The sequence below is a fragment of the Nicotiana tomentosiformis genome, chromosome 1, assembly GCF_000390325.3.
Source record: "Nicotiana tomentosiformis chromosome 1, ASM39032v3, whole genome shotgun sequence".
In the NCBI taxonomy this organism is placed as follows: Eukaryota; Viridiplantae; Streptophyta; class Magnoliopsida; order Solanales; family Solanaceae; genus Nicotiana; species Nicotiana tomentosiformis.
In genome coordinates, this window is record NC_090812.1 from 49817179 (window position 1) to 49841161 (window position 23983).

A 23983-nucleotide genomic window follows, 5' to 3' on the forward strand; every position below is an offset into this window, starting at 1 on the left:
TGGCAAACGACACCGCCTCTCGTATAATGCTTTATATGGAGCCATCTGAATGTTCGACCGGTAGTTATTATAGGACCACAAGTGGCAAGAACTCATTCTAAGAACCTCCAAAGTCTATAACACAAGCGCGAATCATATCTTCCAATATCTGAATAATGCGCTCGGACTGTCCGTCTGTCTGTGGATGAAATATTATACTCAACTCAATCTGCGTTCCTAACTCACGTTGTACAACCCTCCAGAAGTGTGAGGTAAATTGCGTACCTCGATATGAAATAATAGACACGGGCACACCGTGAAGGCGGACAATCTCACGAATGTAAATTTCAGCTAACCTCTCTGAAGAATAGGTAACTGTCACTGAAATAAAATGTGCTGACTTGGTCAACCTGTCCACAATGACCCAAACTGCGTCAAATTTTCTCTGAGTTGAGCCCAACAACAAAATCCATAGTGATACGTTCCCACTTCCACTCAGGAATTTCTAACTTTTGAAGCAAACCACCAGGTCTCTGATGCTCGTACTTGACTTTGTTGACAATTTAGACACTGAGCTACATATGCAACTATATCCTTCTTCATTCTCCTCCACTAATAATGTTGTAGTAAATCTTGATACATTTTAGCGGCACCTGGATGAATAGAATACCTGGAACTGTGTGCCTCTTCAAGAATTAATTCACGAAGCTCATCCACATTAGGCACACAAATACGACCCTGCATTTGCAGAACTCTATCTTCCCCTACAGCAACCCATTTGGCACCACTGTGCCGTACCGTGTACTTAAGGACAAGCAAATAAGGATCATCATACTGCCACTCTCTGATGTGCTCATATAAAAAAGACCGAGCAACTGTGTAAGCTAGAACCCGACTGGGTTCTGAAACATCTAACCTCACGAACTGATTAGCCAAAGTTTGAACATCTACAGCTAACGGTCTCTCACCAACCGGAATATATGCAAGACTGCCCATACTCACAGCCTTTCTACTCAAAGCATCGACCACCACATTGGCCTTCCCAGTGTGATACAAAATGGTGATATCATAGTCTTTCAACAACTCCAACCATTTTCTATGCCTCAAATTGAGATATTTTTGCTTGAACAGATACTATAGGCTACGATGATCAGTGAATACCTCACACGAGATACCGTAAAGGTAATGCCTCCAAATCTTCAGTGTATGGACAATGGTTACCATTTCTAAGTCATGGACAGGGTAATATTTCTCGTGAACTTTCAACTGCCGTGATTCATATGCAATCACCCTGCCATCTTGCATCAATACTGCACCAAGCCCAACACGGGATGCATCACAATATACCGTATAAGATCCTGAACCTGTGGGTAATATCAACACTGGCGGCGTAGTCAAAGAAGTCTTGAGCTTTTGAAAACTCAACTCACACTCGTCTGACCATCTGAATGGGGCACCCTTCTGGGTCAATTTGGTCAGTAGGGATGCTATGGATAGAAACCCCTCCACAAACCAGCGATAATAACCTGTCAAACCAAGAAAACTCCGGATCTCTGTAGCTGAAGTAGGTCTAGGACAATTTTGAACTGCCTCAATCTTCTTAGGATCCACTTTTATGCCTTCAGCCGATACTATATGCCCCAGAAAGGCAACTAAGTCTAACCAAAATTCACATTTCGAAAATTTGGCATATAACTGATTATTTTTCAAAGTCTGAAGTACAATCAGAAGGTGATGCTCATGCTTCTCTCGACTGCTGGAGTAAATCAAGATATCATCAATGAATACAACCACAAAAAATATAAATATGGTTTGAATACCCGGTTCATTAAATCTATAAATGATGTTGGGGCATTTGTTAGCCCAAATGACATCACTAGGAATTTGTAATACACATACCGAGTCCAAAAAACTGTCTTAGGGACATCAGATGCCCTAATCTTCAACTGATGGTAACCAGACCTCAAATCGATCTTTGAAAACACTTTGACACCATGAAACTGATCGAATAAGTCATCAATTATGGGCAACGGATATTTGTTTTTTATAGTGGCCTTGTTCAACTACCGATAATCTATACACATCCGCATAGAGCCATCTTTCTTCTTTACAAATAACACTGAGCACCCCAGGGCGAGACGCTAGGTCTAATGAATCCCTGATCTAGCAAGTTTTGTAACTGCTCCTTCAATTCTTTCAACTCCGGCGGGGCCATACGATATGGTGGAATAGAAATGGGTTGAGTGCCCGAAGCTAAATCAATACAGAAGTCAATATATTTATCGGGTGGCATCACCGGCAGATCTGCAGGAAATACATCTGGAAATTCACGAACAACTGGAACTGAATCCATAAAAGAAACTTCCGCGCTGGGATCGCGAATATAAGCCAAATAAGCTAGGCGCCCCTTATCGACCATACGTTGAGCTTTCACATAAGAGATAACCTTGCTGGTAGAATGGCCAAGAGTCTCTTTCCACTCTAGTTGAGGTAACCCCGACATAGCTAAGGCCACCGTTTTTGAGTGACAATCCAATAAAGCATGGTAAGGTGACAGCTAATCCATACCCAAGATGATATCAAAATCTACTATATCAAGAAGTAGAAGATTCACGATAGTCTCAAGACTCCCAATAGTAAACACATACGAACGATAGACATGATCTTCCACAACAGAATCTCCCACCAGTGTGGACACACATACAGAAGCACTCGGAGAATCACGAGGCACAACCAGATATGAAGCAAAATAGGAGGACATATAGGAATAATTAGATCCTAGATCAAATAGAACTGAAGCGTCTCTATGGAAAATTGGAACAATACCTGTAATCACGACATCATATGATTCGGCCTCAGGCCTAGCTGGAAAAGCATAAAATCGGGGTTGGTCCCCACCACTCTGAACTGCATCCCTGGGAATGCCTCTAACTGGCTGGCCTCCACCTCTAACTGCTTGACCTCCACCTCTAGTTGTCTGACCCCTGCCCTTAGCTGGCTGGACAGGTGGCGGAACAGGTAGTGCTGGAATCATAGCACGAGAACCCTGTTGTTGTGAACTGCCCGATGCTCGAGGGCAAAATCTAGCAATGTGTATCGGATCAACACAAGTATAACAGGTCATCGGTTGTTGTGACTGCTGACCCTGGAACTGGCCATGTCGACTCGGATAACCACTCTGATGACTCCGGATCGGAGGTGCATTAATAGGATATGGCGGTGCACTATAAGCTAGCTGGTCGGAATGAGACACGTGAGGGTTGTGACCACTTGAAGCACTATGGGATGCCTGGAGCGCTAAATGAAATGGCCTGGGAGGATGGCCTCTACCAAAATTACCCTTGCCTCCAGGCGAGGCACCACTGAACCCACCGAACTAATGAGGCCTCTTATCAGACCCCTACCCTCTTTCCTGTGCACGAACCATCTCGATCCTCATCGCAACATTAGCAGCCGCCTGAAAGGAAATCTCACTTCCGGTCTCCTTGGTCATCTGAAGCCTGATAGGGTGAGTAAGTCCCTCAATGAACCTCTTCACACTCTCTCCCTCAGTAGGTAGTAAAAGGAGAGCATGACGGACTAGATCCATAAAACAGGTCTCGTACTGAGTAACAGTCATACTACCCTGCTGTAGACGCTCAAATTGCATACGGTAATCCTCTCTCAATGTGATAGGGAGGAACTTCTCTAGAAATAGCTGTGAGAACTGCTCCCAGGTCAATACAGGCGATCCAACTGGTTTGTTCAACGTATAATCTTTCCACCACCTCTTGGCGGAACCCGTTATCTGAAATACAACAAAATCGACCTCATTGGTCTCAACTATACCCATGTTCCGCAATACCTCATGGTAGTGGTCAAGATAATCATGTGGGTCCTCAGAAGGTGTACCACTGAAGTGAACTGGAAAGAGCTTAGTAAACTTGTCCAACCTCAATAAAGCCTCAGAAGACATGGCGGGCCTATCACCGGCCTGCGCCGCAACAACTAGCTGAACTACCCCAACTGGCGGGGCTGCTGGAGCCTGATACTGGGGAGCCATCTACTCCGGAGTGGGAGTAGTGGGAGTTTGTGCTCCTCCCCCAGCCTGTCAGACGGCTGGTGCCACTGGAAATGTACCATTCTGGGTCACACCCTTCATAAGACTCACCAAACGGACTAGAGCATCCTGAAGCACTGGAGTAGCTATGAATCCTTCCAGGACCTGAGCTGGTACAACATGTACAGTATGAGCTGGAACCTCTTCTTCCAAATCCACCTGAGGTTCTACAACAGGTGATGTTGCTCGAGCTCTAGACTGAGCTCTACCTCTGCCTCTACCTCGGCCTCTAGCGCGACCTCGGCCTCGACCACTACCCTTGGTCATAGTTGCCACGGGGAGTTCTGGTCCCTGTCCGTCGGTAGATGTATTACGTGTTCTTACCATCTGCGAGATATAAGAACATAATTGTTCAATCATTGGTGATAGAATTAGAATCGCACGACAGAATAAGAAAGAAGTGATAAAGTTCCTAAACTTCATAGCCTCTAAAAGATACGTATAGACTTATCTGTACCGATCCTTCAGACTCTACTAAGCTTGCTAGTGACTCGTGAGACCTAGGTAACCTAGTGCTCTGACACCAACTTGTCACGATACGAAATTCCCACCTTCAGGACCATGATGGCACCTAACATTTCACTTGCTTGGCAAGCTAACGTTAGAAAAATCTTAACCATTTTTAAACAAATTAACATAAGCGGAAGTCAATTATTGAAATAAAGTGCGGAAGACCACAACTACCAAATCATCAAAATATATCCCCGAATCCGGTGTCACAAGTGCACGAGCTACTAGGATAATACAAATAAGGGTCTGAATAAAATTCAAGTTGTTTGAAAGATAATACACACCTAAGATAAGATAGAAGGGAACTTCAGAACTGCGAACGATGTGCAGTTATACCTCAAGTCTCCTCTGATTAGTTGAATCCGAGTAAATCTATGGTAGGTCGTTGGAACCAACTCTAAAATCTGCACAAGAAGTATAGAGTATAGTATGAGTACAACCGACCCCATGTACTCCGTAAGTGTCGAGTCTAACCTCGACGAAGTAGTGACGAGGCTATGACAAGACACGTACGTAAATAACTTGTACAAGTATATACAAATACGAAATAAATATAACACAATAAGTAACAATTTATAAATTTTGGGAGGGAACATGCGAAATGGAATGATATAATAATTTCAGCATGGGAAGTATCACTTAGCAATCAATTAATTTATCAACAATAAAATGAGCAACTGATAATATGAAAATGGCACGGCACCACCATTCGTGCTTTTACTTTCATTCCTCCTATAAACTAATAAATAAATAATAATAATTGGCACGACATCACCCTTCATGCTTTTACTCTCTTTTGGTACGGCATCACCCTCCGTGCTTTTACACTCTCTGAAAATGGCATGGCAACATCCTCCGTGCTTTTACACTCAAAAATGGCATGACAACACCCTTCGTGTTTTTACTCTCTTTCTCACCATGACAATGATAGTATAAATAATAAAAATAGTACGGCATCGCCCTTCATGATTTTATACTCTTTCTCACCATATTTAATAATAATTAAATCAATAAAAATTTCATGAGTAATGATCAAATAATCAATAATGAACTCAAACAGGAATATTTTAATTAAATAAGCAATTATTCAAATTGAAATAAATTCCTCCAGCATGTTTTGACCCAACCAAAATGCATAGGTACTCGTCACCTCACATATACGTTGTTCCCGCATATTAAATCACGTAGAAAATAGACAAATAAATCCTACTCCCTCAAGTCAAGGTTAACCACGACACTTACCTCGCTTTGCAACCAAATTTAAGATTCCAATAAACGTTTGCCTCGCGAATTCGTGATCGAAATCCTCAAATTTAGTTGTAAATAATTCAATATACTCAATACAAATCGTAGGAATTGATTCCATATGAATTTACTAATTTTCCGGATTAAAATCCAAAATTCATTTTAGAAATCAACAGCGGGACTCACGTCTCGAATCTCGAAAAAACTCACAAAATCTGAAAATCCGTTCCGATACGAGTCCAACAATACAAAAATTATCAAATTCCGATGTCAAATGGACCTTCAAATCCTAAATTTTATTTTTGAAAAGTTTTACAAAAATTCAAATTCTCTTCTATCTAAATTCGAAATAAATGATGAATATAGACATGAATTTATGAAATAAAATCACTATATTCTAAAGAATACTTACCCAGTTCGAAATCGTAAAAAACTCCTTCAAATCAACCCAAAACCGAGGTTTTAAAACCCAAACGAAATGAAGAAAAATGGCCATTTTTGACCCCTTAATATTTTGCCCAGTCTTGCATTTGCGGGCAAAAGGTCACATCTGCGGCCTCGCATTTGTGAGACAAGGGCCGCATTTGCGAAGCCAAGCAGCCAAGCGAGTTCCGCATCTGCGGAAAATGGGCCGCATTTGCGGCTGCGCAGAAGCGACGAGATGTGCATTTGCGATCGGTTGGCCGCAGAAGCGGTATCACACTTGCGATTAAAGCTTCACAGAAGCGAAGTTTCCTTCCCACCCTCAACGTAGCAGAAGCGACATTTCCTTTACAGAAGCGGGCACGACCTGCGGCCAAAATTGCGCAGGTGCGACACACCACAACCAGACCTACAATTTTTACAAAAATGGTCTGAAACTCGTCTGAAACTCATCCGAGCCCCTTGGGACCTCGTCCAATTATACTAACCAGTCCCATAACATAATACGGACTTACTCGGGGTCTCAAATCATATCAAATAATATCGAAATTAAAATTCACACCTCGATTCGAACTTTTAAGTTTCAAACTTTTCAATTTACAAAACGCGTGCCGAAACGTATTAAATGAATCCAGAATGACTTCAAATTTGGCGCACAAGTCATAAATGATATAACGGAGCTATTCATATTTTCGGAATCTCAATCCGAGTCCGATATCAATAAAGTCAAATTCATGGTCAAACTTTGGAATCTATAGACTTTCAAACTTCCAATTTTCAACAAATGGCGATAACTCACGCTAGGGACCTCCAAAATAAATTTCGGGCATACGCCCAAGTCCCAAATCACGATACGGAACTACTTGAACTGTCAAAATACTGATCCTGATCCGTTTGCTCAAAACTTTTCGAAAAATTATTCGGACTGCGCACGCAAGTTGAAAAATAATAAATAGTGTTATTTTAAGTATTAGAACAGAGAACTAATTATTAAATTTGAATATGGCATTTTGGGTCATCATAGTCCAAGGACATGTGTTTGTGTAGTCATGGTTATGCGAATCATAATGTAAGGTCAAATCTAGAGGAAGCCACCATGTTTTCAAGTTGGAAATTTATTTAATTGGAAGCATGGGCAAAGTGATGCTGGAAAATTTCCATGTTAGACTCCAGTTGGAAATAGTAACAACCACTTGCTATTCTTTTAGTTCTTAATTGTTACTACTTCACAAGCAATTGGTTGATCCGATATGCGAGGGAATTGTGCTTTTTTATTCACTCCACCATCATCTTATGGGTTGTTGGAGTAAGCCCACTCAAAGTAACTCTGGTAAATACTAGTATCAGTTTTGGGCAAGCACTTATACTCTTTCCATAAGGATTCATTCTATGACTTGTATATAGACTTTTATTCGCCCATTCACTAATTTTCATTTCGAAGTTAGTAACTACATGTCTCATCACCTAGCTGATTCATGTCTTATCTGAAAATTCACTTTACGCCACCTGATCATCTAAATATTTTATGGTCATTATATTGAAATCCACGAGTTTCTTCTCGTGTGTGACTCTCCAACTATTGGCGAAAACTCTAAACTATGAGTGTTTAACGGGCGGGCTGGGATGGGCTGAACACAAAAAAATCAGTCCGTTCGTTTAACGTTGCGGGCTGAGTTAGCGGGCTGTATTTTTTCGGATTTTTTTTGTCCGTCCGGGTTCGGGCTTAGCGGGTTAGACCGGGTCGTGCAATTTTTTTTTTAAAGTAAATTTTATTTTTCTTATTCAATGTTATTGATACTTAAATGTTTGCAAACTTTTTTAAGGCTTAGAATTAAACTTTGAAGTTTAAAGTTTTAAATTTGAAATTTGAATTTTACAATTTTAAAATTGAAATTTGAAAATAAGTGGCTACAAAAAATTATTTAATAAGACCAATAGGCAATATGTAAGGATCAAGTTCCGAACACTTTCATTTGATATTTTTATTATTTAATATATAATACTTCAAATTAAGTTGCAAGTTCTTTTTGGATTTTGTTATTTTTGAACTTGCAAATTAAAAGTTTACAACAATTATAAAAAAAAAAATTAAAAAATAGTACATCACATGATTTGCATCATTTTTGTAAGTTCATTCATGTTAACATGAGGTTCTTGGTTTTCGGTATTGGGTGAATCAGAACCATAAACCATTATATCTCTAATTTCTTGGTCCTCCGCTTCATCTACCTCATCACGCCCTTGATTTCGCCGTTCTGATCTTATACAATCTCTGAAGCACACTAGAATTTCTAAAGCGATGCTGCCCAATGAATGACGGGTATCTCCTAGTTGCTGCCTTGCTTGGCTAAATGCGCTCTCTGATGCGACTGCTGAAATAAGCACATTTTGCACGTCTCGAGCCATGGCCGAAAGAACAGGAAATTGATTTGAATTGCTCCTCCACCAACCCAGTGGTAGAAATTCCTTTGTGCGGGGCTTTGCTGACTTTTGCAAGTAGAATTGAAGTTCATCAATATTCCTGCTACTGGTTTGTTGATGCTCCCCTAGTGTAGACCAAATCAAATAATCTTCAACACCATCATTATCATCCAAAGCACTGGTCCCAGATGTTGAAACTGAACTTGAAGGAATATTTGCATCTACAACAGAAGAAGCATCAATAATGTTAGCATAATAATTATATAATATTTCTAAATGTTTGTGTAGATCAGAAATACAAGTGTAAATATCAGGAGTTTCAGTTGATCCAATATCCATATAAGAATATAAAGTAGTGATTAATTGGCGACAAGTGACCATTTTGATAGAATGGTTTAAAATAGCACCAATTAGGTAAATAGGCGAAATTGGGTAGAAATATTTTTTAAACTTATCTAGCATAGATTCAACAACACAAGTATATCCTTCTTTCTTCTTTAAATTATGTAGTAAAAGAGAAATTTCAGCAATATGAACTAAACCATTTACAATAGTAGGATAATAAGCTCCAGAAAACTCAAGTGTAGCAACATGAATTTGACCGTTGGCAACGGTCCAAAAAAAACCCCGTTAAAAACCGGGTTGTAGCTCGTTAAAAATTCGTTAACGGGTTAACGGGCTTTGCGGGCTCCGGTGCACCGGTATCAAAAAACTGTTCGTTTGAAACCCGCTCCCCGCTCAATCCGTCCCAGCCCGCCCCCACGCTACAATACCGGGCTGACCCGGGCTGAACCGGGTTGTAAACAGGTCAGCCCGACCCGATTAACAGGTATACTCTAAACCCATTACATCCCCTCTCTCTTAAGGGTCATTTGGTAGGGTGTATAAGAATAGTACGGAATAAGGTGTATTAGTAATACATGGATTAGTAATACATGGGCTAATAATGCAAGCATTAGTTATGCAGAGATTATTTCTTATCTATTGTTTGGTGTGATGTATTAAAATTATAATGGATTGCATAATTTTTAAGAAAAATAGTTGTTTACAAAAATGTCCTCCATATTCTCAAGCTTTTAGGGACTTTAAGGAAAATTTTATCTTTAACCAACCTAATGCATGCATTAGTAGCCTTGGTATTACTAATGCCATAGTTTTTTATGCATTACTTATACATAGGATGATACCAAGTATGATGTATAACTAATACTTGTATTAGTTATACACATATTAAAAAAATATACCAAACAAGATATTAATAATGCATAGAATTAATGCTTGTATTATTTTTTCTAATACCTCATACAAAACCACCCCTTAGACTCGTATCTTAGCTCTTCATAGCTACAACATGAGTAGAAATTCATTGATTCTGATATTATTTGTTGGGTTAATTCACCTACTCTGCTTGCACCATTTGATTTTCTTTATTATTTTATTTTAATTGGAGAGTGAAAAAGTATTAAAATATTTAACTATTAATAGAATAGAAGTCATCGCTATCTAATACGCATTGGCAAAACATAAATTTTAGAAACTTTTGTCTTGAATAATGTTGTCGTTTATTCAAAAGATATGAGTAGTTGTCTTAAAATTATTATCACTATAATATGCTATGCACTTCATCGTATGACTATTGCTGAATGAAATGTCTAATATTAGTAAATTCTAATTTTTTAAAAATTTATAATATAAAGAAATGAATTATGTCTCAAATTGTAAATCCCATTTTTTAGACTCGAATTCTTAATTGATGTACATTAGACACAGATTGTGATTTTAAAATCTCTGTCTTTGCCTTTAACTAGATGCCACAAAATCTTAAAATGTTCAAATAGATATCAATTACTCCTTAACTAATTGCAATTATCTAAGCGGTCCAATAACATTCTAGCTATTAATTAGATGCAAATCCTAAGTGATCACATAAGATTATTTTTTTAACTAGACGTGAATCCTAATTGGTCATCAAATAACAGTTACGTAATTATTAGCAAATTCTAATAAGTGATAAAACAAGAGATTATTTATTAATTGGGCGTGAATTCTTAGCTCCCGTTTGGACATAGAATTTTTTTTACTTTTTTTCAAACAAAAAAAGAAATTTGAAAATATTGTTTGTGCATAGAATTTGATTAGTTTTTGAACAATTATTAAAGAAGAATTTTCAAGTTTCAAAACTGGTTTGGGCCAAATTATGGGTAAAATCTTTTCTTCTACTAGCAAAATTTTAACTTTTTTTCAAATAAAATGCATGTTTAAACTCAACAACTTCCAAAAATTATTTTCCAATACAAGTTCAATAACTCTTTTATTCAAGTTTTAACCAAATCAATGTCTAAAAGCTACCTAAGTGATCAAATGAGAATTATATTAAGCTCTAGTTGGGACATATATTTTGGCTACTTCTGAAAACATTGTTTGTTCGTGAAACTTGATCAATTTTTGAAAAATTATGGAAGAAAAATTTTCAAGTTTCAAAAATTGATTTGGTTTAGTTTTGGGGTTAATGTTTTTCTTCCACTCACAAAACTTCAATTTTTTTCAAGTAAAATGCATATTCAAACACAATTTCAACTTTCAAAAATTATATTTCAACAGGAATTCAATTATTTCTTTTCTAAATTTTAATAAAATATATATTCAAATGCTAGCTAAGATTCAAGGGTTTTTGCTCCAAATGCACGGCTAAAATAAAGAAAAAGGAATAAAAGATAGAAATATGAACATAGAAGTCTTTGGGCAGAGAAGGACTGAGAAAAGCAAAAGTGGGCGCAGAGATATTTGAACCAAAATGGTAAAATAAGATATCGATGCAAAACATTGAAGAGCTGTATGTGTTGATATTGATTATAATGTACTGAACGACAAAAAAAGGACTTTCATGAAATTGATTACAACCAAACATATGGGAGATAATAAATTCAACGAAGTAAAGAGTTAAAGAGTTCTTGAGATAATAAATTCAACGGAGTAATAAATAATGTTACTGACAGTATTTGGAACCTTTGCATCTTCACATTAATTTTCTTACATTTCACAATCTTCTCAAATTGTTGTTGTTGTACAAAGAGATTTTGAATATAGTAGGCAATATTTCCTCTCAATTCTCACTTTTTGCCGCAGACATTAGGATTCTAAACTACATAATTTTAGTATTCCAATTTTCTCCCTCATATGAGAATAAATAAAGAGGTATTTTAATTATTTTGTAAAGAAATGAAAAGAGTAGGGGTCAAATTGCAAGAAAATAAAAAATAAAGTGCAAATCGAAAAATGAAGTATACTTTAGGGGTGCAAATAAAAAAGAACTCCATTGACACTAACAGAGCAGCAGTTGCGACCCAAGGAAAAATTTGGGCAGAAGAAATGTACTTTTACGATCCACTATTCGGTCGCAGAATCACTCTGCGAATCGCATAATGGCCGCAAAATTATTTTGCGGACCGCATAATGGCCACAGTGTGAGGCAGCTATTTAGACCAATTTTGATGTCAATTTCGCGGCCAATTATGCGACCGCGCTTAACCATTTCGCGGGCCGCACTTTGATCGCATAATCAGCCTTGGGATTTTGCGAAGGGAGATTCAGCGGCGCATTATGCGACCACAGAACAGGTCTGCGGCGTATTATGCGACCGCATAACTAGTCCGCGGACCGCATAACGACTGCAAAGTGAGGCAGACCAACCCAGTTTCAGAGGGCCATTTCACTGTCCATTGTGCGGACTGCATAAGCATTATGCGATCGCATATGCGACCCCAAACCCTGTTTTGGAGCTTCATTTTTGGGTTTTTATAACCCGACCCTACTTCGTTAAATGCACATCTGAGCTAAAATCTGGTGGTTTAGAGAGAAAGGAGAGTAATTTAGAGAGAGAGGAAATCCTAGGCTAAATTTTCATCAATCTTTGCTCAAATCTTGGAAGATTAACAAGGAAAACCCACAAGGTTTTCATCCTAAAGATAAGATTCTACACCCTAACCCTCAATTTCGAAAGTTAACTAGAAATGGATAATTAGTAAAATAATTATTGGGTATGGAAGTTGTTCATCTTGCATGCATGTGTTATCAAATGGAGTAAGAAGAGTGTTGAGCTAAGAATGGTAAAGAATGAGTTTTGGGATGATGGAATCTTCCATAAAAGGACCTTGAAACCTTAATGCACACTTAGTGTTTGATAAAATGCTCAAATGAGCTAGAACCATGATCATCTTCCTAATTTTGATTCAACTTGTTATATTTCTAAATAGATTGAAGTTGCTACGAATTTCGGAACATTTTAGAGTTTAAAGAAGCTCAATTGAGGTATGTTGGCTAAACTCTTCTCTTATAATTGAATTCCACGATATTCATGTAATTTATATAAGTCCCGAGTGGTTTATTATAAAATTGGCTATTCCGAATAAGTTTGTGTTGAAAGCTATATGTTCAATATGTATACCAAATGCTATTATCATGTCATGCTATCATTTGAGAATGGGTTCAAGTATGGGATGTGCATTAATAATATTTCTACTTCAAGTCAAGTTCAAACGAAGGTTATTATGCCAATTTTTGTAAAATATCTCTATGTGCCTTAGACTCTAAATTGCTCACATGTGTACTACACACCTTGATTTGAGTTGTTGTTATTGGTGATGGTGATGTTGATGTTTGAAAGTGAAGAGGTGAGCACGAAATACTAAATACGGCCAACGTGCCAATAATAACTTTATAATTGTGGCCACTAGTGCCAATGAAATGAAAAGATGTGAACGAAGTATGAAATGCGATGACTGATATAAAAAGGTTGATGTCTCGAATAAGACATCCTAGTCGATCAGATCGTGATCGGACACCATGTCGCACACATGGTGGTGATTGTGCTGAAAATTATAATTGAAATTGTAAATGTGGTCGATGTCTCTAATGAGATAGCCTAGTCGATCGGGTCGTGATCGGACTCCGTGTTAAAGGTACGATGATATTGATATTGAGAGTGATTGTGATTGATGCCTCTAATGAGATAGCCTAGCCGATCGGATCATGATCGGACTCCGTGCTAAGAGTACGATGGTATTGTTATTGTGAATAATGGTATTGTGAACCATGGTATATCAGTACTAAGAATCTCCAACCTGAAAATATGAAAATTTACTTGAAAGCTTATGTGGTTCTTAACTTAATGTTTTTGTATTGTTTGAGGCTTCCATTGTTTTTTTATGGTTGTTCCTCCTTGTAATATTATTCATTATATTGAGAGGGTATTTAGTTATACATACTAGTACTATTCGACGGTACTAACGTCCCTTTTGCCGGGGGCGCTGCATCTTTAATGGATGCAGGTGATTCCACAACATGAGACATTGATCAGTAAAAGCGGTACACCCTCTTTCCAGCTGACTTGGTGAGCCCCACTTCATTACGGGGTCATGTATCTTTTGTTCCTTGTGTATTGTGTTTGAGGTATAGCCGGAGCCTTGTTGCCGACATTATCATAATACTCTTCTTTATCTATAGAGGCTCCGTAGACATAGTGGGGGTTATATATTGGTGTTGGAAAGGTCAAAAAATATTATGTTGTGATTGTATTACTTGTTCCATTTGAAACTTTAAAATGATGAAACCATCGGTAATGAATTTATATTGTAGACATGATCACCTTATTGTTTTATTAATGAAAATATGTATTATCTCCAGTCATGAATGAGTTTGGGTAGAAGGTAATTTAACAGGCTTGCTCGGCCGAGTTCACTCGGTTGAGCGTCGGTCGCGCTCCTCGATTTTGGGGCGTGACAATTGTATTATTTTATGGATACAATGTTTGGGTAGATTGTATCATTTGCTGTTGTTAAATAATATTTTATTATTTGATTTGATTGTATCGTATTGTACTGTAACTGATAAATTTACTAAAATAACCTCAATTATTTTATATAAAATTTATCAATATTTACACATAAAAAATATTTAAGAAAATCTTTTTCTACTAATTTATCACCAATTATGTAACTTGAAAACAAGAGTAAAAACCTGAAGAAAAAAGGTTAACTATCTTTAACAACAAAATAAAAATCTAAAATGATGAAAAGAAACAAAGAAACGAACGAAGATTTGGATGAAAAGAACGGCAAACAACTCTGAAAAAGATGGACGAAGACAAAGTAGGTCAATAGGTTGGAGATTTAGAGTTAAAATAAAAAAAGGTAAAGGATAAAAAAGAATTATGGAATAATAAGTAAGGGCATAATTGGAAAATGTAAGCACGTAATTTTTGATCCGGCACGTTTTTGAGCTATTTTAGTGTTTAAAATATTTATTTAATTTAACTTTAATTTTTATAGAGTTTCAATCAATTTTTACTTCAAATTACAATTTAAAAACTCAAAAATATTTTTATTTTTAGTTTAAGGTCAGTTAGTATATTTATGTTTATAGTATTTTAATTTTACCATGACTTTAGCCTATTTTCTCTATTTTTACTTTATTATAACATTTAAAAATACAAAAATATAGTTTTACTTTTAATATTTAATTTTACTTTAGTAGTTTATTAAGAGTGATTTATATAAATACATTATATTATTTTAGTCTTCTTAGCCCAAAATTAAAACCCAACAAGACATGGACCCAACCCAATTTTCTAAATCCAAGCCCAATCCCTTAACCCTAAGCCCCTTCTCCCTACCTAAAGATAAATACACACACTCATTTGCTTGGCTGCCAATTAATCTACCAAAAGATAAATACACACACACTCATTTGTTTGGCTGCCAATTAATCCCAACACTTCAACACCACCCAAGCGAGACACAAAAAGAAAAACGAGAAAAAGGGAAGAATAGAGAAAAACCCCCAGCTCACTCCTCATCTTCCTGCCAAAAACGCAGCCTAAAGCTGCTGCAAAAAAAAAATAAAAAAATAGAATTAACAGTACCCATAAACCCAGCTAAACCACCCAAAAAAAAAAAGGAGCTCAAACCCCCACCTTAACCACTGAAAATCAGCAGAAACACCTACCAAAAAAAAAAATCACTGTCAAGATCCGGTTGAGGTACGAGGTCCGTGAGGTCCGTGAGGGATGAGGTTTGTCCGTCAGTCGAGTACGAGGTGGGTTTGAGTTTTCCGGCGTCCGGCGAGTGGATTTCGTTAGAGATCTGGTCGAAGGTCCTTGTGATTTTTCTCTTTGGTGGGTTGTTCTATTTAGTTGTTACTATACGATCTTGTTGGAGACTTTGCATTGATTCAAATATTGAAGAAAGTTTGCAGCTATTTAAGGTCCACCCTTTATTCATTTTATCTCATCTCGTTATATCAGCTTGGTGAATGCTTTTTTTTTTTGTTGTGATAGTATGCATTTATTTTGTTGACTTGATTAGTTTATATATATATATATATATATATATATATATATATATATATATATATATATATATATATATATTAATTGTTTCATTCTTTGATCTGTGGTAATGATTTGATAATGGGATTTGGACCTAGTTTGTCAGATTGATTTTGCTCTTAATGTGAATATGTTTATCTTGGTAAGTGTAACTAAATTTTAATTTAAGTACAGCTATCTTTTCCTATCAAGTTTTGGAGTTTTTGTTAGAAATTTAAATACTCAATTTATTTCTTAAATGCCTGAATAATTTAGCCTGATCAAACATCCTCTGAGTAGTATAAAATGGAATTTTAATATGATTTTAGTTTTCTTTTACTTTAAATTAATAGTTTCAGTAGTTAGGTTATTTGGGAAAGCGAAGTTTGGTTTTGTCAAATTATATCGATGGGTCAGTTGAAAGAATGTGATGAGCCAAATGAACAATCTTGCATTACAAATGTATCCGTAGAAGATAAATTCCTTTGCTCCCACAATTTCAACTTCTATAAAGCATGCCTCACAATAATCTCAAACTTAGAAAGAATAACTTATAAATATTCGTAGCTTGCTTTAGGCGCGATTAATAAATCATCGTGATTATGGGTACGGTTCCCGTGGCATGATCATGATGCGTAAATCCTCATTCGAGTGTGTGTTTCACATGACTCGACCATAACTTCAAATAATAATAAAAATCAAGCATGTCGTAAATCGCGGGTGCATTTCATGTGGCGCGGTTTGCGACGTGTGTCAAAACGACAAGTGTACGACATCGTGACTTGTTTCAAATAAATTTCATAAATATTAAAAGCGGTCAGAAAGCTAAAAAGCGCAATAGATTTTAAATATGTAATAAATCAGATAATTAGGCCAATTATTAATAGTTGAGCGACCGTGCTAAAACCACGAAATTCGGGAATGCCTCTCACCTTCTCCCGGGTTAACAGAATTCCTTACCCGGTTTTTTTATGTTCGCGGACCATAAATAGAGTCAAATTTCCTCGATTTGGGATTTAAAATAAACTTGTGACTTGGGACACCATAAATTATTCCAAGTGGCGACTCTGAATGAATAAATAATCCCATTTCGAAAAATGTCACTTAAATTGGAAAAACTCCCCCTATCCCCGTTCGGAAAAAAGGAGGTGTGACAGCTCTGGCAACTCTGCTGGGGACCGAACCCAGAATCTCTGGTTCAGGGTTCAGAATTCGAGTTTAGAATAACTGTTATGCTTGGCTTTCATGATTGTCTGATATTACTTGTTTGAGCCTAATGTGCTAATTGCCTCTCTTTACCGCTTTGATATTGTTGTGAGCTGTATATAAACTGTTACGAAAACCTCTATTCTCTCTGAGTCTTCTAAATTTTTTGGGAAGCGTGCGCTTCGCGCGGCTTCTTTTCTGTTAGTATCATATCCTAATTTTAGAACGAGGTTCGGACAAGTTGCAAAGCCGGTGAAGTTTCTGTATTCCCGGTACGCTGCCCCCCCGGCTCGAGTTGTCCGCTCGGGTAAGCCAGGTCTAGAACAATACACCCAAGATTTAAACTTAGAATAACACAGCCTCATGCCGGATCCCTATTAGGTACGTTTGCTTGCATCACGTGCATTTGACTTAGGGGACTCAACACAGGGGTTGGGTCCGTCTAGGACAGGTGTACCCAAAAAATTAAAAGACCATCCTGATACATTTTACGTGCTACTTGTATTTTTATTTGCTTCGGCTTGTATGTTGACCGGCTTCTAGAATAGGGAAAGAAAATCAAGAAAAAACAAGAGTGAAGTAGGTATTTGAAACATTTCGAAACTCTGCGAAAATTTTGAAAAACAAAAGAGAGAAAATAAGCCAATACTTTCAAAAGTCATTGTTTCCCCTGTTCCGTCAAAACTGGCAAAACTACGCGGGTCTGATTCTCATCGGAAGTAAGATACGTAGGCAAACCTTATCGGTTCCGGCCCACAATTCTCAAAAAAAATCGAAAAATATTTTTCTTTACTTCCTTCTTTAGAAAGCCATTCTTTTAGACCCCAATTTTTTTTTTAAAAATACAAAAACATTTTCTTTTTAATTCCTTCTCAAAATCCAAAAATATTTTCATTCTTCTTTCGAAAATTGAAAAGAAAATTCAAGATTCAAAAATATTTTCTTTTTTTTCTTTAGAAGTATTTCTTTCATAAATTCAAAATAAAAGTCCATAAATCCAAAAATATTTTCTTTCTTTTTTTTTTTAGAAGTTTTTCTTTCGAAATTCCGAAAAAAAATCAAAATTCAAAAAAAAAAATTTCTTTCTTCTTTAGAAGTCTTTCTTTTCAAAAATTTTAAAAACAAAAACAAATCGAAATCCAAAAATATTTTCTTTCTTCTTTATAAGTCTTTCTTTCGGAAATTAGAAAAAAAATAGTTAGTTTATTTTCTTTATTCTTGATCTTCCCGAACTACGCACGATCTGATTCATGTTCCCACATGATACGTAGGCAACCCACATCAGGTTCGATCGACCAAAAAAAAAATGAAAAATAAAAAATGAAATGAAAATGAAAAAAATAATAATAAAAAAATAAAAAATGATGATGATAATAAGGACCGACTGAGTCCATTCTAACGTGTATTTTATTTTGAATCTTAGAAGATAAGTTTGAGGTGGTCGGTTTGTGGCAAGCTATCAACACAAGATCCAAAGCAAAATGTCATTGACAATTGACATTGAAGCTGTTACGAGTGGTTAAGAGACTCAGGGTCAGAGGGTTCAACAAGAGTCTACTATGGTTGAGGAAAATAGAATACTGAAACAACAAATGACTGAACTGTGCCAAGCATCGGCCAATGGTCAAGGACCACCCTTTTCTTATGTTTTCCCAAAATTCACACTCATCTCGACTACTACCGCTCATGTCTCATTGTCTGATCGATCCTATTCATTTGGGTTCAGTCTTTATCCCAACTGCACGAATACAACTGGAACTTCTGTTGCGCGCTCCCAAAGTGTGCCATGGACAACCAGTCAGACAATCACTGCTGTTATGCCCGTTTTCACTATCCCACAACCAACAGTGGTACAAAAGAAAAGTCATGAGTCACAATTTGCTACCCATCAAGAACAATACCATTCTCCTGAGTATCACTAGTACCGATTTGATCTTCCTTCAAAGATTGAGAAGCCTACCCGAAAGATGGCACAAGAAGAAATGACCCAAAGAGTGAAAAACTTAGAACAAAAGTTGAAAAACATACAAGGGTCGACAGGTCAGAAGAGTATTGCCTTCAAGGATTTATGTATGTTCCCCGGTGTTTATTTGCCACTTGGTTTCAAGACTCCCAAATTCGAAAAGTATGATGGACACGGAGACCCCATAGCCCACATGAAAAGGTATTGCAATCAACTAAGAGGTGTGGAGGGAAAAGAAGAACTAGTAATGGCTTATTTTGGGGAAAGCCTGACAGGGGTAGCCTCTGAATGGTTTATGGATCAAGAAACCTCTCACTGGCATGTCTGAGATGACATGGCCCAGGCCTTTGTCAAACAGTTCCAATATAACATCGATATCGCCCCAGACCGCAATTCCCTTTCAAACCTGAAGAAGAAACCAACTGAAAGTTTTAGGGAATATGCCATTAAATGGAGGGAGCAAGCGGCTAGAGTTAAGCCACCCATGGATGACCACGAGCTAATCACTGTCTTCCTTCAGGCTCAAGAGCCAGATTATTTTCAAAACATGATGTTTGCAGTGGGCAAATCCTTCTCGGAAGCAATCAAAATTGGGGAAATAGTTGAGAATGGCCTTAAGACAGGCAAAATTATAAGTCAAGCAGTTCTCAAAGATGCAACTCAGGCTGTAAAGATTGAATCTGATAATTTTAGTGACATGAATGAGAAGGATGAAGAAACCATGATGACAATAAGGTCGAGAAGAAGTCCTAGGAGAACATCTCGAAGGTATGAGCAGCCTCATCAGGTTTCCGATGATTCCACTGAGCACTACTATCCACCTCAGAACCCACAATACTCTATTGCTCCATTTCAGTATGTTGTCCAGCCACCAAGACACCCCAGAAGGCGAGCACCAGCCCCGCAAAATCTCCACCAGCCTCCACAAAATTTTTAAGTGCCCTATAACCCACAACCAAGCCAGGGGTATAGAGGGGAACAAAGGTTGAAAGATAATTTTACACCAATAGGAGAGTCCTACGCAAGTGTGTTTGAGAAATTAAAGCATTATGACATGATTGCACCTATTCCTCCAAATCATGTGGACCCACATGCAAGAAATTTTGACCCTTCTAAAAGGTGTGAATACCATTCCAATGCCCAGAGGCACAATGTTGAAAGTTGTCGGGATTTGAAAAGAGAAATAGAAAGGATGATCCAGGAAAAACTGATTGTGATCCAAGATAATGACACCCAGAATATTACGCAGAATCCTTTACATGCACATGATGATGCACACTTTGTGGGGATGATGTGTAGTGACATGGAGTATGAGAATCCTCTCGAGAACTTGCCGACTGAAATTGGAGAAGGCCATGGTGATTCTGATGAGCAAATTTGTGGCTAAATGTCAAGCTTAGCAATTGAAAAGTCATTCCCTCCTCACTAGGAAGGAATCTTGGTAGCTTGTTTTGATATTTTTTCTATTATCTGGGTTATTCTAGGGTGTGATCCAGATTTTATTTGTTTTATTGAGTCAAACCCTTCTATCCCTTTATTTTGTTTGTGTGAGTCTTGTCTGTTCGTTTTGTTGCTATTTTTATTAGCCGGGTTATTTTAGGGTCGTAACTCGGATTTCAGTTTGTTTGTCTTATTGTCAAATCCTTCTATCCGTTATTCAATGAAATACAGTTTGTCTTTGTTTCATTCTATGCTTAGTTCTTTCGTCGCTAGTTCTAGTGAAATGACATGCATGCGGAACTTTGGGCCAGATCTTAAAAAATTGATTTAATCTTGAATCGGATAACCGAAAAAAAGAAGAAGATATTTTTTAGGATGAACAAAGAGTCGAAACACTTTGGAATTAAGCTCGAGTAAGTTTTACCTTCAAATCATTGTAAAGATCGGGTTTGAGAAAGAATCAATTGAAGTTTGTTGGAAAGTTTGACATTAAGGGATGGAAAGTGTCTTTCGACCACGACAAACCAATAAGACAAACATGGTCATCAATGTTGTGACCGCAAAAGATAATATGTTTGGCGTTCTCGAGGCTGGGAGGCCCTTTTGTGCTACCTAAACACTTTATACCCTTTGTTACCCCTTTTGAGCCTGTGTTAATTTCTTCGACCACCCTCTTTTGGAATTAAGTTTAGAGTTAAAAGTCCAAAAAAAAAAATGAAAAAAAGTCCATGCCCAAAGAATACAAACTACTGGGGCAACTCTTAGAAAGTACAAGCAAAAACAAAAAAAATAGAAGAAGAAAAGAACAGTAAAAAAGCTCATGCCCCCAGAAAATAAAAGTTGGGGCAGCTTGTTTTGAAAAAAAAAAAAAAGAGAAAAAAAAAGAGAAATGGAAAAAAAGATAGAGACAAAAAAGAAGAAGAAGATGTTAGGTTAGATGTTTGAACTACGTTAGACCTGATTCCTTTAAAAAAGGGATACGTAGGCAGCCTTACACGGTTCGGTCCAACCAAATAAGAATTCAAAAAAAAAAAAGAAAGAAAAAAAATACAAAAATCCCCAATATCGGAAACCGGGGCAAAACTTTTATTTCACTTTTGAAAGAGTCGATTCCAAGAGTTGTAAAGTGTACAACGTATTGAGTCTACTTAGAGCCTCCATGTCGACCCATCTTTCCAACCCTATCCAAAAACCTTCCAAATAAAGACCTCCCGATATGCCTTCAAGAATGCCAAGAAACGCATGCAAAGAGCAGCAGTTGTCACATGACATAGAACACTGTCGAGTTACTCACACAAAGAAAAATAAAGAAGAAAAAATGAGAGAGTCTTACTAGTGAAAACCCTCACGGGCACTGTAAGACGACGGTAGGCAGAGATGAATAAATGAGAGAGACTTGTTGGTGAAAACCCCTCGGGGCACCACTAGTCGAAAGTGAGTCATGAAGCTGATGCAAAGAATTGACACAAACAAGCCCGACTTCAAATGTCATAGGAATGGTAAAGGGAAAGATTTGAACAGTTTGAAAGATCAGGCCGCTAAGTCCAAAATGCATGTCATGATCATAAGGGCTAGCTGCCCCCCCAAAAAAAAAAAAAAACTTCCTCCTTTCCTTCCCGACAAGGGTATTTCTTGTTAATATTGTTTCTTCGCATCATTGTGTCATTCGCTCTGAGTCAGTCCTTGTCAAAACAAGCAAGAAAAGATTTCAAAATCTGCTACCAGCTTTTCAGTTGTACAAATGGCCAGCACACTCAAGTTTTACAGTCAACATGCATTGAGGATTCATGCAAAGGCTTCCCCCCCAAAACACTTTTGTCAACCTATTCGGGTAAAGCAAGCAAAGATAACCTTAAGATTAATCAGAGATTCTCTGTAGTACCGAATAAGGACTATGAAGTGGCACATTGTGCAAAAGACACTTACCAGTTGTGATTCTCTCTGACAGACAAATTGCTCAAAAAGCAGAAAGGCATTCAAGACATAGAAAATGTCACCTAAGCAAAGATCTTCAGTTGGGATAAGGCTGATTGAGCCACAAATACAAATGGTATTGGGTGTGAAACGATCAAGATTGATGCAGAGCAAAAAGTCTCTTGAAACTGACTCAAGCTGATTGAGCAAAAGCCAAATTGCCCAAGACTCAAGGCCACAAACCGACCACCACTTTTAAAACTGACAAAAATTTTTTTGTTTGAAATAGGAACAAATCAGTGCAAGGAAAGTGGTTCAAAAGAAAAAAAAGAGAAGAGAAGAGCCGACAAAGGGAAGTTTCTCAAATCTTTGCCTTTATTTGTCTTGCTAGTGTGCATAGGATATTGCCATTGCTCTTCACATTTTTCCTCCTAGGATAAAAAGTCCTAGTCTGATGGATTTTCTCCTAATAAAAATCTTAGTCTGATGAATTTTTCTCCTAAGATAGAAAACCTAGTCTGATGAATTTTCTCCTAGGATAAACGTCTTAGTCTGATGAATCTTTCTCCTAAGATAACAAAAAAAGGACCTAGTCTGATGAACTTTCTCCTAGGATCGAAGTCTTAGTCTGATGAATCATTCTCCTAAGATAGAAGGCCTAGTCTGATGAACTTTCTCCTAGGATCGAAATCTTAGTCTGATGAATCATTCTCCTAAGATAGAAAACCTAGTCTGATAAATTTTCTCCTAGGATAAACGTCTTAGTCTGATGAATCTTTCTCCTAAGATAACAAAAAAAGGACCTAGTCTGATGAACTTTCTCCTGGGATCAAAATCTTAGTCTGATGAATCTTTCTCCTAAGATAGAAAACCTAGTCTGATGAATTTTCTCCTAAGATAAAAATATCTTAGTCTGATGAATCTTTCTCCTAAGATAACAATAAGAAAACCTAGTCTGATGAACTTTCTCCTAGGATAAAAATATCTTAGTCTGATGAATCCTTCTCCTAAGATAACAAAAAAAGGACCTAGTCTGATGAACTTTCTCCTAGGATCGAAATCTTAGTCTGATGAATCTTTCTCCTAAGATAACAAAAAGACCTAGTCTGATGAACTTTCTCCTAGGATCGAAGTCTTAGTCTGATGAATCATTCTCCTAAGATAAAAGACCTAGTCTGATGAATTTTCTCCTAGGATTAACGTCTTAGTCTGATGAATCTTTCTCCTAAGATAGAAAACCTAGTCTGATGAACTTTCTCCTAGGATAGAAATCTTAGTCTGATGAATTTTTCTCCTAAAATACCAAAAACAAAAAAAAGACATAGTCTAATGAATTTTCTCCTAGGATAATAAGTTTTTTAAAAAAAGGGGAAGTCTGAAAAAAAAGAAAGAAAGAAAAAACAAAGGTCAATTTTTAGTT

At 37.2% G+C, this 23983-nt stretch overlaps 1 long non-coding RNA gene across 1 annotated transcript; it reads left to right on the top strand.

Moving 5' to 3' along the window:
* The first annotated feature begins 18348 nt into the window (after positions 1–18348).
* LOC138896884 (uncharacterized) lies at positions 18349–23883 on the top strand. Its single transcript, XR_011410400.1, has 2 exons — positions 18349–18892; positions 19118–23883. It is a non-coding gene; the product is annotated as an uncharacterized lncRNA (long non-coding RNA).
* Positions 23884–23983: the final 100 nt, after the last annotated feature.